Source organism: Balearica regulorum, chromosome 1, assembly GCF_011004875.1.
Source record: "Balearica regulorum gibbericeps isolate bBalReg1 chromosome 1, bBalReg1.pri, whole genome shotgun sequence".
In the NCBI taxonomy this organism is placed as follows: Eukaryota; Metazoa; Chordata; class Aves; order Gruiformes; family Gruidae; genus Balearica; species Balearica regulorum.
Window position 1 is genome coordinate 108,265,237 of NC_046184.1, and position 16,069 is coordinate 108,281,305.

Consider the following 16,069-nt stretch of genomic DNA (forward strand, 5'->3'; position numbering starts at 1 on the left):
AATACCAGGGTTTTAAATGCCAAACTAGCATCTTATCTTTTCCATTTGTCTGCAATGTGTTTTTTTGTAAGTTGCTGATTGTTTCTTTCTTTTTTTCATTGTAAGAGTTGGAGGGAGAGGTAAAAGAAAGAGGTTGGCCTCAGAAGATTACCAGAATTCAAAAGTACTGAAGATCTTTATGATTTTCTTGTTTTATAATTAAAAGAAAAAAATACTACTTTGGAAAAACCTAAACTGAACAATTTTCACAAGCGCACAAAAACTTAACAAAGAACATGGACTACTACCCAAAATTTCCTAACATCACTCATGAAAGCCTTCAGAAAAGTAACAACTAAGAAATTCTGAAAAAAATCTGGCTCTTTGGCTAGGTACCCAAAAAGTGACTGTTTGGAAAACATAGTCCCAGTTCTAAGTATTAAATAGTCTTAAAAAAATTGGTGCTTACCTACCTAATGTCACAGATGTAGCCCCAAATGATTACTTGTTCTGTTTACTTACAGGTGACTAATGGGAAAATCCATTTAAATTGTGTATCAAAAAATTTAAGCAACTCAAATCACTGGGCCATGTAAGCTCAGACAAGTTTCTGCTTGATTGTATTTTATGTGATCAGTTTATCAGAATCGAATTAGCTGGGCTTTTATAACTGATCCAAGTATATATCTTTGCATATTTTTATTAGCATACAAATATCTAGGTTTTATTAGAAGACATTAGCTTTACTAAATATTAGATATATAACAAATCCAGCTTTGATGCTGTTGATCATCGTACCAGTATTTCACATGTGACGTAAAGCTGGCAGAGGCACAGGAAGGATTCAGCTCACCATAAACCAGATAGCAACAGTTTATGTTCACATAAATTACCTACCCCCTGTAGAGCTGGGAAATTTTTCTTGCTACTTTTTGCATATATTTTAGAGAACTGCCTAGCCAAGATTGCTCTTGCTTTGAAAACCAAGGAGTAAGAACATGGGGATACTTCCATGTATAAACAGCAGATACTATAACCTGTTTCTAAATATATATCATTCTAATTTTGAAATAATTGCATCTCTTTTTTTCTTGTCTGATATATAATAAAAAATATGTGAAAATGTTTTCTGCAGAGAATAAAATTCATTCTGAGTTTTGATGATTTAGCACAGAGAATCTCTGGGTTACATTCTTCATTTGAACGACATCCAATTTGCTGCATTACAATGGCCAAAACAACTTTTTTTTAAAGTAAAAGCTTGAGTGGAGAAAAAATACTTACATTTTGTGAACAGTTTGCAAGTTTTATTTCATGTTTATTTGGACTGAGAAGCAACATTTTAATTCCTCCAATATTATTATAATTATTGCCCATTGTAGAATTCATTTGGGAAGCCAGCACCTTAACGTTGTCTCTTGATAAAATACTCCAAGAAGCCTGAACTTGGAAGCTTCCCTTAGAGGGAGGAGAAGTTTGTACTCCTAGGGATTCCTGCTTCTTGCGTCCTTCCCCATCAGATGGTCAAGCAGCAGGAAAAAGAAACGTCAAATGTTATGATGTTGAATTTTGTCTAACTTGATGCTGTGCATACTTTGTTGTTGGTGGTACTTTGTCTACGCAGAATACTCATACAAAATACAAATGGGTCCATGTTTTTCTGACAAACTCTATTTAAAATTTCTCCATTCTCTAAAATCCCTTCTTTAATGTAAATGATATTGAAACTCTTGCGACATCAATTCTTTAACACTATTGCTAACTTTCTTAATAGAAGGATAAGGACTCACACAACTCTTTATAGGTACCTTCTAAAATATGTTACATTCTATATCCTTAATAACTCTTAAAATACTTTACTGGCTCTGAGCATTGCCTACCAACAGAAATGTACCAAAAAGGTGACTTGAAAAAATACATTTGAGAAAAAACAAAAGTGGGTTGGCTAGAGCAGATTTAAACTCTTGAGAAGGTGACCACTATTCACAGTTATTTAACAAATAATTAATAAGTAGTTACATTTGCCAGGTTGACACAATATAAATTAATTAAATCCATAAACATTTCTTCAACTCTCCAAAGTCACTTTATGTACTAGTTATTTGTAATTTTCTGCTTATGCTCTCTGATTGATGTTGCTCATATGGATGATTAAAGAAAGCTAATAAATGAAGAAACAATTCAGATGAATTCTTAGCTCTTTGAAACAGTTTCATGTGTTTTCCAGAGTTATTCCTTCAATTGTAAATATATTTTGTTCATTTCCTTTCTATAAATAAAAGAAACGGCAGAAACAATTTACTGTGTCATGCCTCTCACTATTCTCTACTGAAATTCTCTTTCCCAGTATCAGAGATCTACTGCAATTCCAGTAATAAGCCTTACTTGGATTTATGATTAAAACACAGTGTAAATCATGACATGAAGACATGTAATTCTGTTTTCTATGACTCATCAGCTTTTTCCCAGCTCCCACCTTCACATCCAAAAAAATAATATTTTTTTATTATTATATAAATTTAAATTGTGGGGTAAATCGCATGGTCTGGACCGTGCTAAAGAGAAGGATATTCGAATTTTCCTCCTATTGTACAGCTGCTCTCTTACTTTTAAGTTTTCCTTCCTTCTTTCCCCTATCTGTTCACTGAAATATCAGTGAACATTTTCATCAACATTTTCCAGTCCTGGTAGAATGTTTCTGGTATAAAGTAAGTCTATAAACCAGAAGATAAAAAGTAACGTGTTGAACGTTTTCTTAAATTCTTAAAAATTGTTAAAAATCAGATTTGCAGAATGTTTCACCCAATTGTTATGATTGTCTTTTTGTTGTCTCTTTTGAGGTTAAATGAAAAATAGTAACAATAAGCATTATTTAGTCACTGGAATCCAAAAGAAATCAAAAGATGCAACACTTTGCACAAATTCTGTTTGTTATATTGAAAAAAGAGCTATGTCGATACACAACACAAAGCATAAAATCCCTCACTGAATTACTATTGTATTTCACATCCCCATAATCCAGCATCACCAAAATACATAAAAGATTTGCCTTTGGCTTCAGTGAGTATGGGATCAAATTCTGTATTTTGGGCGGGGTTTTTTACTATTTAAAATTTTCAAAAGCACAGCAATGAGACGTAACCTTCTCCTAAAGACAAGTTCTCATTCTCCAGCTACTCTCATTTTGCTAGATCCTAATGTTCTTCTTGAATGCCTGAGGGACTTTATCTTCCTGTTTGGCACAGTTCTAAATTGGCTTAAATCATATTTATCCAACAGTTACCTGCATTATATTTTCAAGGGTAATTTGTGTCCTTCTCCTACAGCATTTATTTCTCGTGCTCTGTAGGGTTCCATTTTGGCCCCATTCTTACTCAGCAATTCAAAGCTGCCTGTGCACAGGGTTGTTCGTTGGCATGATGCTGGGTTTCATTTCTGTGCCGACAAGACACAGATCTATTTGTCAACCAAACCGGCAATTTCAAACTATGCTATTACCATATTGACAAGCTGGTGACTATAAAAGCCTCTACGAGCATCAATTTTCTTCAGTTAAAATCAGACAAAACGGAGCTGTTCGTGGCTGGCTCTTGCCATCAACCCAAACCCACTTGAACTTCTAACCCATCTTTAAAATTCAACCCAGGTTCATTGGTTAAAAACCTTATGTGGGTTTTGATTGCAAGCTCTTCTTTCAGTATTGCAGTCAAAAGATTAAGGCTTCCTATTATTAGTTGAAATAAATGTGCTTTGCTTATTGCTCATTCATGCTTTTATGTTCCCTAGACTAGATTATTTTAATGCCCCGCTTGTTGATCCGCCGATGAGACCGATTATCAAATTTCATCTTGTATAGCAAGTTCTGTTTCCAGGGCGATGTATTGTACAGACTAATGCATGTTTCATACCTGCTGTTCTCTCACGGTGGCTACTAATACACAAAATCTATTTAAGCTATTACTGCTCTTGCCCTACCAAGTTTTTCATGAACTTTGAGTTATTACTAAGAGGTATTCGTCAGGGGGCTGATCCTACCAAGTTAAGTTAATGGAAGTTTTATCACTGACTTCAGAAAATATGACCTGTAAGCCCATGTAGCCTCTACTCATGTTCTTAAAGCTATTGCATGGACACTGGGTGATGGCTTTCTGCTTGTATCCTGTATATTTTTCAGAAAGAGTTGGCGTATCCCAGCTGGCAGATTCAGAAGCACTTTTCAGCTCCTGAATCCAGGTCCTTGTGGGCTCTGGCTATATCCTCGATATTGAAATAAAACCTAGGTGTACGCACTATTTCTTCGCAAATTCTAATTCTCTTCTGAAGGAAACCCTCCGGTGTGATCGTCCTTCTGTCGGGTCGATCAGAGGACTAGGGCTGACAGGGCCAGCCTGGGCTGCTGTGCCTGCTGATGGTCTCGCTGTGCCACAAGCTGCACGAGATTGCCGTTGTTTTCGGAGGAGTTCTGGCTTGTGAAGGCGTTTTGGGGAGAGGGAGGATTTATGACTTTCTAGCCACTGACAATGAAGGTAATTTCAGAACAGACTGCAAAACTTGCTTGTTTATAGAAAGTCCTTACAAGGGCAAGAGCTGCTGCACAAAGGAGTGCTGCTGTTTAAGAGGAAAAGACCAGTTGTGGAACCCCTAAAGTCGTAGCTAAGAATATGGTCCTACAGGGATCGTACTGAAGATTAAAATACTTTGGCTCTAGTGACTGCTGTAATGAGAATACATATAGAGATAAACGGACAGAGCTGAAAAGTATTTAATTTAGATGACAGCCTACAAAAATTAATGTGAAAATGAGAATTGCTTAGAGGTAATAGATTGAGGGTACAAGATTCATTTTTTAAGTGTTAACCTTTTACATGACAGTGTGATACTGTAATTAAAGTGGCAACATTCTTTGTTTGGGGAATTTATTTTACGTTTCTAATTGCTTTGTAGTTCCTAGGTTAGAAATTTTTTCAAGCAATTTCTGACTGACAGAAGTCAAGGATTTTTCACAGCAATACAATAGAGTGAGCAAGCGTCATTGTACTAAGCAAAAAGATTAAGAAGCAACTTGTTTTAATTGTTGTAAGTGATTAAATTAAACTATTCTGAATATTAAAATTTGTTCTGGTCCATGTTTGAATATGAACATGGAAATTCAATGAATTTCTTTCTAGTAACCTGATCCTTAGAACTTGCCACAAACTTGGAGCAGCTTGATGTTCAAAAGCTTTGGCTGAGATCAGAGACGAGAAGAAAAAGAGTGGGGACCTCTTCACAATATTTTTACCTTTGAAGTCTCAGGTTAAAAGTACTATTACTGTTTGCTTAAACAAGCGAGAGAATGAAGGATAAGATCATGAATTATAATAACAGACAAATGACAAATGTTTTGCATGAAGTACATTTCCTTGTCAGGAGAGAGAACGTTCTTCTAACAGATTTCCAAAGAGATTGGCAATTTGTAGAGAGTCAATTACAGGGAAGAAAGAGATGTATCGTTGTATTTTGCTTTTAACCGTTTCAGTGGGAATAAAGAATTCATTTGGAATTTTCCCCTTTGTTTTCCTCTACATTTCATGCTAGTGGTAGGAAACACGCACATAATCCAACTGTCAACAAATGCCCTAGACTCAAGCCTGGAACAGTACATCCTGCATCTCCCCCATGAAAGTCTTTCGTGAAAGCTCCTCTGTCATTCAAGATCATACTATTCCCTCCTCTATTTATTTCTAAGTGTCACTCAGCTCCATTCCACCAGCTTGGAAAAACGTCAGGAACTTTTATCTTCAGAGTCAGTTGCCAGTTCTGTTTAGTGAACAAGCCAGCAGGGACCTCTGGTGCCATCAATGCAGCTCAGTCAGGGCCCTGCTCTTTAGGGATGGAGTATGTCATTATCCCGATGGCTGAACAGAAAAGAGATGCATTTTCAGAATAGTTCTCAGGGAGTAGTTACTGGAAATCTCCTCCCTTGAGACAGTCTATTGGCAACACGTTTTGCCGCTGTGACATGAGGTATTGCATCAAGGCCCAATCCTGTCACTAATAAAGTTAGTGGGAAACGTGCCATTCTTTTCAAGTGAAGTCAACAGGATTAGTGTAGCAAATGAGCTAAAAAATATACCTTGCATCTACAAATGCAAATGGAAAGTCATGTCGCAAGCAGGAATGTCATTTTAGGTCTGTTTTCAGAATTTGGCTTTGTTTCAAATCAGAATAAGCCCCTTCCCCAGATTTAAAACTGACACTAAAGAAAAGGGAAATTTTATTTTCATATTACAACATTTCCATTTTTTTATTTTAGGGTGTTTATTTACGTTTGCATCATAAAAAAAGTCAAGAACAGGCTGTCTCAGTGTTTGACTTTTTTTCCTCTTAAAAACCCCCCACTTTTTTAGTTTCTTCTGAACTGAGGCATAGACATTGTAGAGATTTTCATTTAATTTTTAACAAAACTATTTTCTGACAGAAAACAGTTTACTGTAAACTTTTGCTTAACCAGTGTGAGCAGGCTCTTTTAATTGCCAAGAGACACGTTACTCACCTCTGCTAGAAAACGTTACTTAACCTGCTCAGCCTGAACGCAGAATTTCTGTTGATTTCAGCCATCGGACCCGCAGGCTCTGGACTGCACAAACAGGTAACAGTTAGTCCCACTGTCTCGGCAAGTGAAATTTTCCTATCCAGAAATAACATGGTACTGGGATTTTAATTTTTTTTTTTAATTTTTTTTATAAGTGTTGGTTCATTTTTTTCATAGAATATTATCATACTTGGCAATACTGGGTTTAATTCCACTTAAAATGACAGAACTGAATTGTCATCATTTTTAATGGGTAAAATCTATGCGGTTTGTCAGAGGTGCTGTAAAATCTAATCAGAAATTAGACTGTAAAATTAATAGGCCTATATTCTACATAGTGCTTTTTTTATAAATCTGGAACCGTAGCAGATTTGGGGTTTCACATACAGTACAATCAGGCAGGGAGGAATATTCAGTTTTAAACGAATAACCTGTGAAATAACTGCTACACCATGCTAAACAGTTCGTGGCTGTGTTTTACGTCGAGTAGTAGGAAACCAAATCCATTAACTCCACGCCTGGACGTGTATTTAGTAACTTGCCCCCAGTTTATTTTACGCAGCAGAGGTTAAGGACGGCTGTAAGAACACTACTTGTGACCTCGCAGGCCCTGCGTGCGGCTATCCAGGTGAGAGGAGGGCAGTGCTAACCCATCCCCTTCATTCCGGGAGAATAACAGGGAAAAATGGAGAGGGAGAGGCAGGAGGCAAGCTGAGGAAGGAGCCGGCGTATAGCCTTTCCTTAGCAGCTTCCCTGAGAACAAGGGGAGCACAGCCAGCAGACTCCCCCTGCACCGCCTTGCTCGGGGCGGCTGCGGGAAGGGAGGCGAGTGACGGGTGTCAGCATCTGCCCCCTCCCTGGGCTTTGCCCACGAGCGCACACGTACGTGCATGGGGGAACAGAGCCCGGGCCAAAGTTTCCCATGCCCGGAAAGCAATATAGGGAAATCCCAAGCGGGACTCCTCAGGATTTTCCTCCCCATCACAGCAGAAGGGGGGTGAGGGGGTGTGTTTGTTGTGTCCCCCCCCAGCCCCAGCAGAAGCGGGCAATCTGGCTAAACATATGCAACGTTATGTAACGCCGTAGGAGCTGCCGCTGTTGATGGTGAAGGATGGAAAGGCAGCAATAAGCCGATAGCTAACCTTACTTCCCTGTGCTGAAATGATTCACTTCTAATGGTAATTTGCACCATTTTAACTCCGAGTACCTCCCACGTAATGATTATACAGTGTTACTATAAAACCTCAGGGTTCATCTGCAGAAACATTTCTTATGCTGGAGTTCTCTGTGGAGACATACTTATAAAAATTGGTAAGAGGGGAAGATTAAATAGATAAGAGCATAAAAACAGATTATAGAATAAATGCAGTCTTGTAGATCAGTTCAGCTGGGAGGCAGGAGCTTATGCTCCCGATTCTCCTACCGACTTCTGTAATACCTGACAAATTGCTGCGTCTCTTTGCACCTCAGTTTCCCAGATTTTGAAAGTAGGGCAATGCCTTTTCCAATTCTTCTCTGCCTTACCTAAGCCCGCTGTAATACACCAGGAATGCTTTCATTAGAGACATAGCACTCTGTCTAGCCTATGGAATCTGGATCTCAGTTTAGTCTTCTAACTTGGAACAAATAATTATCAACATATAAACATGTTTCCTTTTGGTTTTGGTTTGTATTCTCTTGTCTTGTAGATTCTGCTATGCGTTCCATCTCTATCTCCATCCCAAGAAAAAAAGAACGGTGTTTGTGAAGAGCAAAAGAGCAAAATCAGTAGAGAAGTAATTTTTACCTTTTTTTTTTTAAACCTGATAAAGAATACAACACAGTTAAAAAGAGATTTTTTTTAAAAATCTACTTTTAAAAAAATCTTTGGTAGTATTTCTTTATATTAATAAAGCCATTCACCAAAGTAATCTTGCCTTACACCATTAGTGCATGGCGATGCAAACCAAGGTGAAAACCTTTGAAAAAGTATTTAAAAGAATAAATCTGTAACAAGGAATACATTTTATCACAATCGCACATTTAAAAAGCCTCTGCTTTACCGGTGACAATTCAGAGCAACAGCGCTTAGCTTAATGCTGTCATCTTGAGGCTACTATTATAGAAATTGTAGCTGTACAATTTTCAAAAAGTGAGCAATTTTATGAAGTTAATTGTGTAACATTGTTTATGAATTTAAACCACACAATTAATATGTTATTCACACACACGCACAATTGACTCTCTGTATTGAATGATAGATTAAGAAAAAAATGTAACTGATTTTTTGAGCTACAATGACTGATTCATGAGGAAAAATTAAAAGCGCTAAGTGTGTATTGCTTGGCTACTCACCAGCTAAGTGGATGGGAATAATATGAAAAATATCTATATATAACTAACTGCAATGTATGAATATCAAAGAATCAGAGAAATTATTTAAAGCAAAGCAAGAGGATTAACCTAGAAGTAAATGGTGAAGATTTAAGAAAGGCAATTGGCTGTCAAGGGAAACTAGGCAAGAATTAGATGTGCTTGCCTATAAAAATCTTCTCTAATGTAAGGTAATGGAAGCTTTATTCTTTGAAATTTTAAAGCAGCTAGATTGAACAATATCAAATTAAAAGACAGCACTCCAGTAACATCTCTCATTAATATCTTGCTTCTTAAGTAATGGTGGGACTTTAAATGAAATGCTACCCAATATGAATAATGGAAACTACCTGCCTCTAATGAAGAAAGGACCTCTGTGGTACCAAGGGATCTGACTTCTTGGTACTTACCAAGAAGTACTGGAAGTACTTTCCATTTTTAATTCATTTGGGGGAAAAAAAAAAAAAAAAGCAATGGATGTCATTACACAGGGTGAATGTCATACAAGTTCACGGGCAGTTCCATTAAAGGGCTTTACCCCAAGTAAAAATTCTCAGTTAGATAAAAAGCTATGCCCTACTGTTCTGCTTTAGCTTTTTAGACTAACAAATCTTAACTGAGCAACAAATTTAAGAAGCCACTGGTTTTCTTTCACCAGATTTCTTTCTCTGAACTGATAGTTTAACAAAAGTATGTACAATCATATTAACTGGAAGAAACACACCAAAGCTATACATTAAACTTGCTTCTTCCACCATCCTCTTCTCTTAAACTAAGCAGAGGAGAGTTTCAATGAGTCACCATTAGCTGAATTCCACAAACATCCCCTCTATCCCTTGAGCTAGCCTGCTTCAGAAAAAATAAATAAATATGTATTTCCATGAAAATTACTCTAGTAAAGGAGAGTTTCTCTTGTCAAAGGGCAGAAGGAAATGGGTTTAGCAAGCATGTTTGTATAATTTAATTAAAAAGTTAGTCCAAGTGTCTCCACATTGATAGGTCTTGATTTAAGCTCTAAAATTAAGGAAGCTTCACATTTGTATGAAACAGCAATGAGCAGCAGACTATAATTTGCTTTTAGACTAAAGCAAAATAACAAGTACACTTTCCTAGATTGACAACTGCAACATATTTTGACATAGAAGCAGGACAGTTGGATCATATATTACTTTGATTTTAGATACCTAACTCCATCAAAATATTACAAAGCAAAAACATCGCATCACCACGGAGCTTTTTAAACCTGAATTGCTGATGAGCAAAATTAAATAAAATCCACCCAGATCTTGTGATTTTTATTTTCTGTTGAGCACATGTATATAAATGTCTGTTTCACAAGCTTTGGGTATAAACAATGTTACACATACTGAAATCTGGAGAGGAACTGTTTACAAGGGCAAGTAGTGACAGGACAAGGGGTAATAGCCTTAAGTTGAAGGAGGGTCGATTTACATTAGTTATAAGGAAGAAATTCTTTACTGTTAGAGTGGTGAGGCACTGGAACAGGTTGCCCAGAGAGGTTGTGGCTGCCCCATCCCTGGAAGTGTTCAAGGTCAGATTGGATGGGGCTTTGGGCAACGTGGTCTAGTGGAGGGTGTCCCTGCCCATGGCAGGGGGGTTGGAACTAGATGGTCTTTGAGGTCCCTTCCAACCCAAACCATTCTATGATTCTATGATATACAGTATATGTAAAAAGAGTTTTATTTTCACTCAGATCCACATTATTGCCTATTCCATATTACTTGTAGCTGATTAAGTATTAACTTAAGTTCGTTTTACAACTCAGCTTTGTATTCGTTCTCCATTAATTCTCCTGCCAAAGCAACCTGACCCTTCTTCCACCTGAACGTTAACACACATTATAAGCTTCAGTTCTTCCTCTTTCATCTGGAAATTTTCCTCCATACTTTGTCAACTTTATGTCTCATGTTTTCATTGGATTTCAGTCATGAGACTCTAACAGGTCTGAGTAACTACATTTGAATGTATGTTTACACTCTTATGTGTGATGGAATGACATTATGAACTCCCAGAAGAAAAAGCAGACCTTGTATCAATAATGTTTATAATATTTCATATAAAAATGAAATGGAAGTTCATAATAATCTGACACTATTGCCTCTTCTGGTGTAATTTATTGGACTTGTAGCCACCAATTTGAAATTTGTATATATGCTAACAGTTCTGTTCACCCACTCCACTTGGCTGAGGTATGATTATATTGTCCCCCCAAAAAAAGAATGGCCATTAAGCACAATATGATATCTAACAGATAGCAATCTAGCAAAATACTAATAGAAGACCAGGTAACAAATAAATAGCTGCAGTTATCATAAAAAATATAACTTATCATCTGCTAGATTTCATTTGTTATTGAATAAATTAGAGTACAGTCTACTACAGATGACCTGGTGGCCTTCTAGGATTACAGACTAGAGCATGGGCTAGTCAGCCCAAAGGTTAGGGCCCATGTCCAGAACTGGGAAAGGAGCCAAACGTTCATGGCCAAAAATCAGGAACCAGAAAGTCAAACCAAGGGTCAGCAGCCAGAGATAGGAATAAGCATCTGCCCAGGAATCACGAGCTGAAATCAGAAACCCACAAGAAGAAATTACAATCGCAGGGCACAATACAGAGGTGGCTCTGAAAACGTACAGTACGACGTGCCAAAGGATGCACTGGGGCTCTGCCTTTGAGACCTGCTTCTGAGTGCTCTGGCTAACCCCTTACAAACGGGTCCAAACTTCAGAGAACCTGATTTACTACTACAGAAGGTCTTATCCCAGATCAGCAATACAGAGGATAATGTGAAGATAAAGCAGTTGGTATATCTGTGTGAACGGTACGTGCAGTATGTATTTGCCTTCATCATGCTGCAAATGGGACAGCCATCTACCAGCCCAGTGCTGGCAGATACACGGTCTGCATTGGCTGACAGGCACGGTTACTGGCACGGAGAATTCCCCCTAGTTTCTCACAAACCCAACAGCCGGCTATAGTAGACATACTCTCGCAGAAGATGAGTGCATATAAAAATCTCCATCTCTGCATCACAATTGCAATTAGTCTTACCAAAGGTTCTGGGTTAAACATGTTCTTCTTTGACGCTTGTGGTTTTGAGAAGAGGTACTGAGGAAAGCGAGAGGGGAAAGCTTAAAAACCTCTTGGCATAAGAAAGATTAATATTCACATACCTTACACATATCTACAAGAATATCCAAATGAGTAGTAAAACAAGTGCCAATGTAAGACTGTTTTGTTGCATCAAGATAATTGCAGCCGCAGACATTTTTTCCATTAAAAATACGGCAAATAAGCCAGCCTTCTACCATTCCAAACTGGATGGGTGTTGAGACAGATGAAAACTCTTTTTTCAGTATCCTACCTGTTAGGTAGATTAATAGAAGGCTAGCATTTCTGCTGCTGCTGACCCAGCAAGTTCCAGAGACATTGCATCCACATACCACTTTTAAACTGGGTACTAACATGCAACTTCCGAACCTGTTAAAAGCAGGAATGAATTAAAACAAACAGAACAATGTTGCACTAGTAAGAATCTTTAGAGTTTTGATAAGCCTTTGACCTTCCTAAGGCTTCTTCTTAGTATCACTGCAGAGAGCAGTGCGAAATGGTGAGACTGGACTTCCACCTGTAATTTTGCATGCATGAAGCTGCAGTGGAGGAAGGTTGTATGCAATAGGAATTGGCATGAAAAATACAGACCAAAAGATAAAGAATAAATCCTGGCCCCTTGGATTTAGCCAACAAAAAGTTTTCTTTACCTTGGACTGATACCTTCATCCTGCCAAGTCAGAGGCCTTTACTCTGCTGGACTACTAGCAAGAGAGGGCAGCTCTCCATCCTTACAGGGTTTGTGCAAGGACTAGGAGAACTGAAGGCCCTGCACGCTCAGGGACACAGTAACTCCCATGAGTCCTTACGAGTGCAGTTGTCTCAGAGAAAGTAGCAGATTCTTTGTGGAACAAAATGGATTGGGAATATAAAAGTAGTTTGTAAAGGAAACGTGTCTCCGGTGAGTTGGACAGCACCAGGTTCAGGGCAAAGAGTAGCTGCTTCATCTGTTTGCCAGATTCAAACAGTTCAAGTATGGAAGTGAGCTGACTATGGATGAAAAAGTCAATCTAAGGCAGGTGAAAAAGGAATTAGCTGTGACTGGAGTTGGAAGGGTTGGTATGCAGGAGAACAGGTGACAGTATAGCCTGAAGGATGGCTTTTTTGAGGGCTGGCACAGTTACTAGCATGAAGGACTACTGCCTGGGTGCACAGATGAGGCTGAGGGATACAGTAGCCCCTCACTGCCAGGAGCAACCAGCCCAGCAGCTGAGTCATACAGGATTGGTCTGAACCCTGCAGCACACCATCATAGCATCACAGAATAGTTTGGGTTGGAAGGGACCTTTAAAGGTCATGTAGTCTACCCCCCTGCTGTGGGCAGGGACATCTTCAACTAGATCAGGTTGCTCAGAGCCCCATCCAACCTGATGTTGAATGTTTCCAGGGATGAGGCATCTACCACCTCTCTGGGCAACCTGTTCCAGTGTTTCACCACCCTCATCGTAAAAATTTCTTCCTTATATCTAGTCTAAATCTACCCTTGTTTAGTTTAAAACCATTGCCCCTTGTCCTGTTGCAACAGGTCCTACTGAAAAGTTTATCCCCATCTTTCTTATAAATCCCCTTTAAGTACTGGAAGGCTGCAATAAGGTCTCCCTGGAGCCTTCTCTTCTCCAGGCTGAACAACCCCAACTCTCTCAGCCTGGCCTCACAGGAGAGGTGCTCCAGCCCTCTGATCAGCTTCGTGGCCCTCCTCTGGACTCGCTCCAACAGCTCCATGTCTCTCCTGTACTGGGGCCCCCAGAGCTGGACGGAGTACTCCAGGTGAGGTCTCACAAGAGCAGAGTAGAGGGGCAGGATCACCTTCCCTGACCTGCTGGTCACGCTTCTTTTGATGCAGCCCAGGACACGGTTGGCTTTCTGGGCTGCAAGCGCACACTGACGGCTCATGTCCAGATTTTCATCCACCAGTACTGCCATGTCCTTCTCTGCAAGGCTGCTCTCAATCCCTTCATCCCCCATCCTGTATTGACACCGGGGCTGCCCTGACCCATGTGCAGGACCTTGCACTTGGCTTTGTTGAACGTCATGAGGTTCACATGGGCCCATTTCTCAAACTTGTCTAGGTCCCTCTGGATGGCATCCCATCCCTCAGGTGTGTCAACCGCAGTACACAGTGCAGCTCCTTACCATAACAGTTCTCATTAAACTCTTCTAAATGGTTAAATATAGCTTAGGTATATAAGATGTCTTAGGCATATAAGAATTTAAATATGCAAATATTGTGCAGTGGGTCAGACCACCAACATCTTTCTTAGAAAAAATCATGTTGAGGATTTTGCTATGACCTCACCCTATTTTTCTACATGAAAGAAAAATATTGTCTGACTTCCTTCATCGCATATTCTGCATCTTATTGACAAATCACTTATGACACTAATTTATTAGCATAAAAATATTACTACACTCAAGACAGCCTGCTTTGATTTACTACATCAGGGTTTTTCATATGCCAAGGTCCTATCATCTCGGCTTGATCATTAAAAGTCCCTTGGCTTTTTTTTTTGCCTTTTTTTTTTTTTTTTTTCTACAACAGAAGAGTTTTGCCCTGTTGCCTTGGCTAAAATCCTGAATATCAGAAGGGCTTTGCAGCTCAAAGGAAGATTCTCTGAGCTGATGCATAAGAAATATAGGATGCATTTTTCAGAACCACCTTCTTTACATTAGCTCCTTGCCACAAAAGTCAATGGCAAGTAGGGAAAAGGAGGAGTCCGTAAACATAGAAAAGTAAAATCTAATGACAATTAGAGACAAGATACTTAAACTGCAACATTGTTTTTATCCTCCTTATGTGAAAAATACCTTTATTACATGCAAAGGGAAGGAAAGAAACTAAATACATATATCCCTTTTCCATACAGGTAGCATTTCAGGGGTTGACATCTGCTTAGTTTTGTGAAAACATCAATGCCCCGTTACAGAAGCTGGACCCACTCACTGTACCCAGGGGCATGAGAAGACAGACACATGAAGAAAAGTAGGAATTAAAGTCTTTTTGCCAGCATCCCTTTATTATAAGGAAGATGGCTGGCTGTTTTCATAAGTTGCTGTTCCAGGTTTTTTCCTCTTTTGCACGGGTGTGCCCTCACCACCCCCCCAGCTTCGTTTCGCCATGGCAGTCATGCACAACCAGTGACTGGCCACTGGTACTAGTCAAAGTAAGCAAGCCCTGCATCACTAATATTCCAGTCTACAAGAGTCCATTCAGAAAACATATTAAAGACAGAAAACTGAGACTAAAATTAAAACTTACACTCTATCCTTCACATAAACTGATTTGATATTTTGAAAAAGAAATCAAAGTCTCATTCACCTAAAGCTTGTGGCTCAGATGAAATCCGTGAAAAAATCAATTGGCTTATATTTAATTCAAGGATCTTTTTCTGGAAAAAGAAAAAAAAATCTTAACACATAACTGAAGATAACCAATTATTTCATCTCGTCTCCACTTCTCCAGCCAATAATAACTGAAACCGAATAAGCCAAAACAATTTCACTATTATTTAAAAATGACCTATCGAAATGGGATATGAATAAAAAAATTCAGACACATTTTTAAATCTTTCACACATTCTCAGGGATTTTTATATAGGTGTTTTAGCAAATGCTATTTTAGCCATAGCAATAAATTTGAACACCTGTTGTTTGTGTAATGTGTACCTATCAGTCTCTCAGCCAGACCAGATCATGCTATATTTCCAAAGAGTATGTACTTACTTTGTTTGAAAAGTAAACAATTCATCTGCTTATAAGGAAGCAAATTTGCTAGTGAACACAGGAAACAAAAGCGTGGTGATGTTATATAGTCAGCATAAAATATGGCACAAAGTTTTGAAATATGAATAAATATATTAAAATAGTATATAGGTGTGAGTTCAATTCATGTAAATAAGCAAAAGCTAATTAGTGATCAATTAAGTTGCGTAATGGAACATACCCTACCCATGCAGGCACACCCCTTAAAAGCTGTGAGGAGCACACTTGCTCCTTTTTGATCTTCACACCCGCCCACCAGCACGGCTGATAACA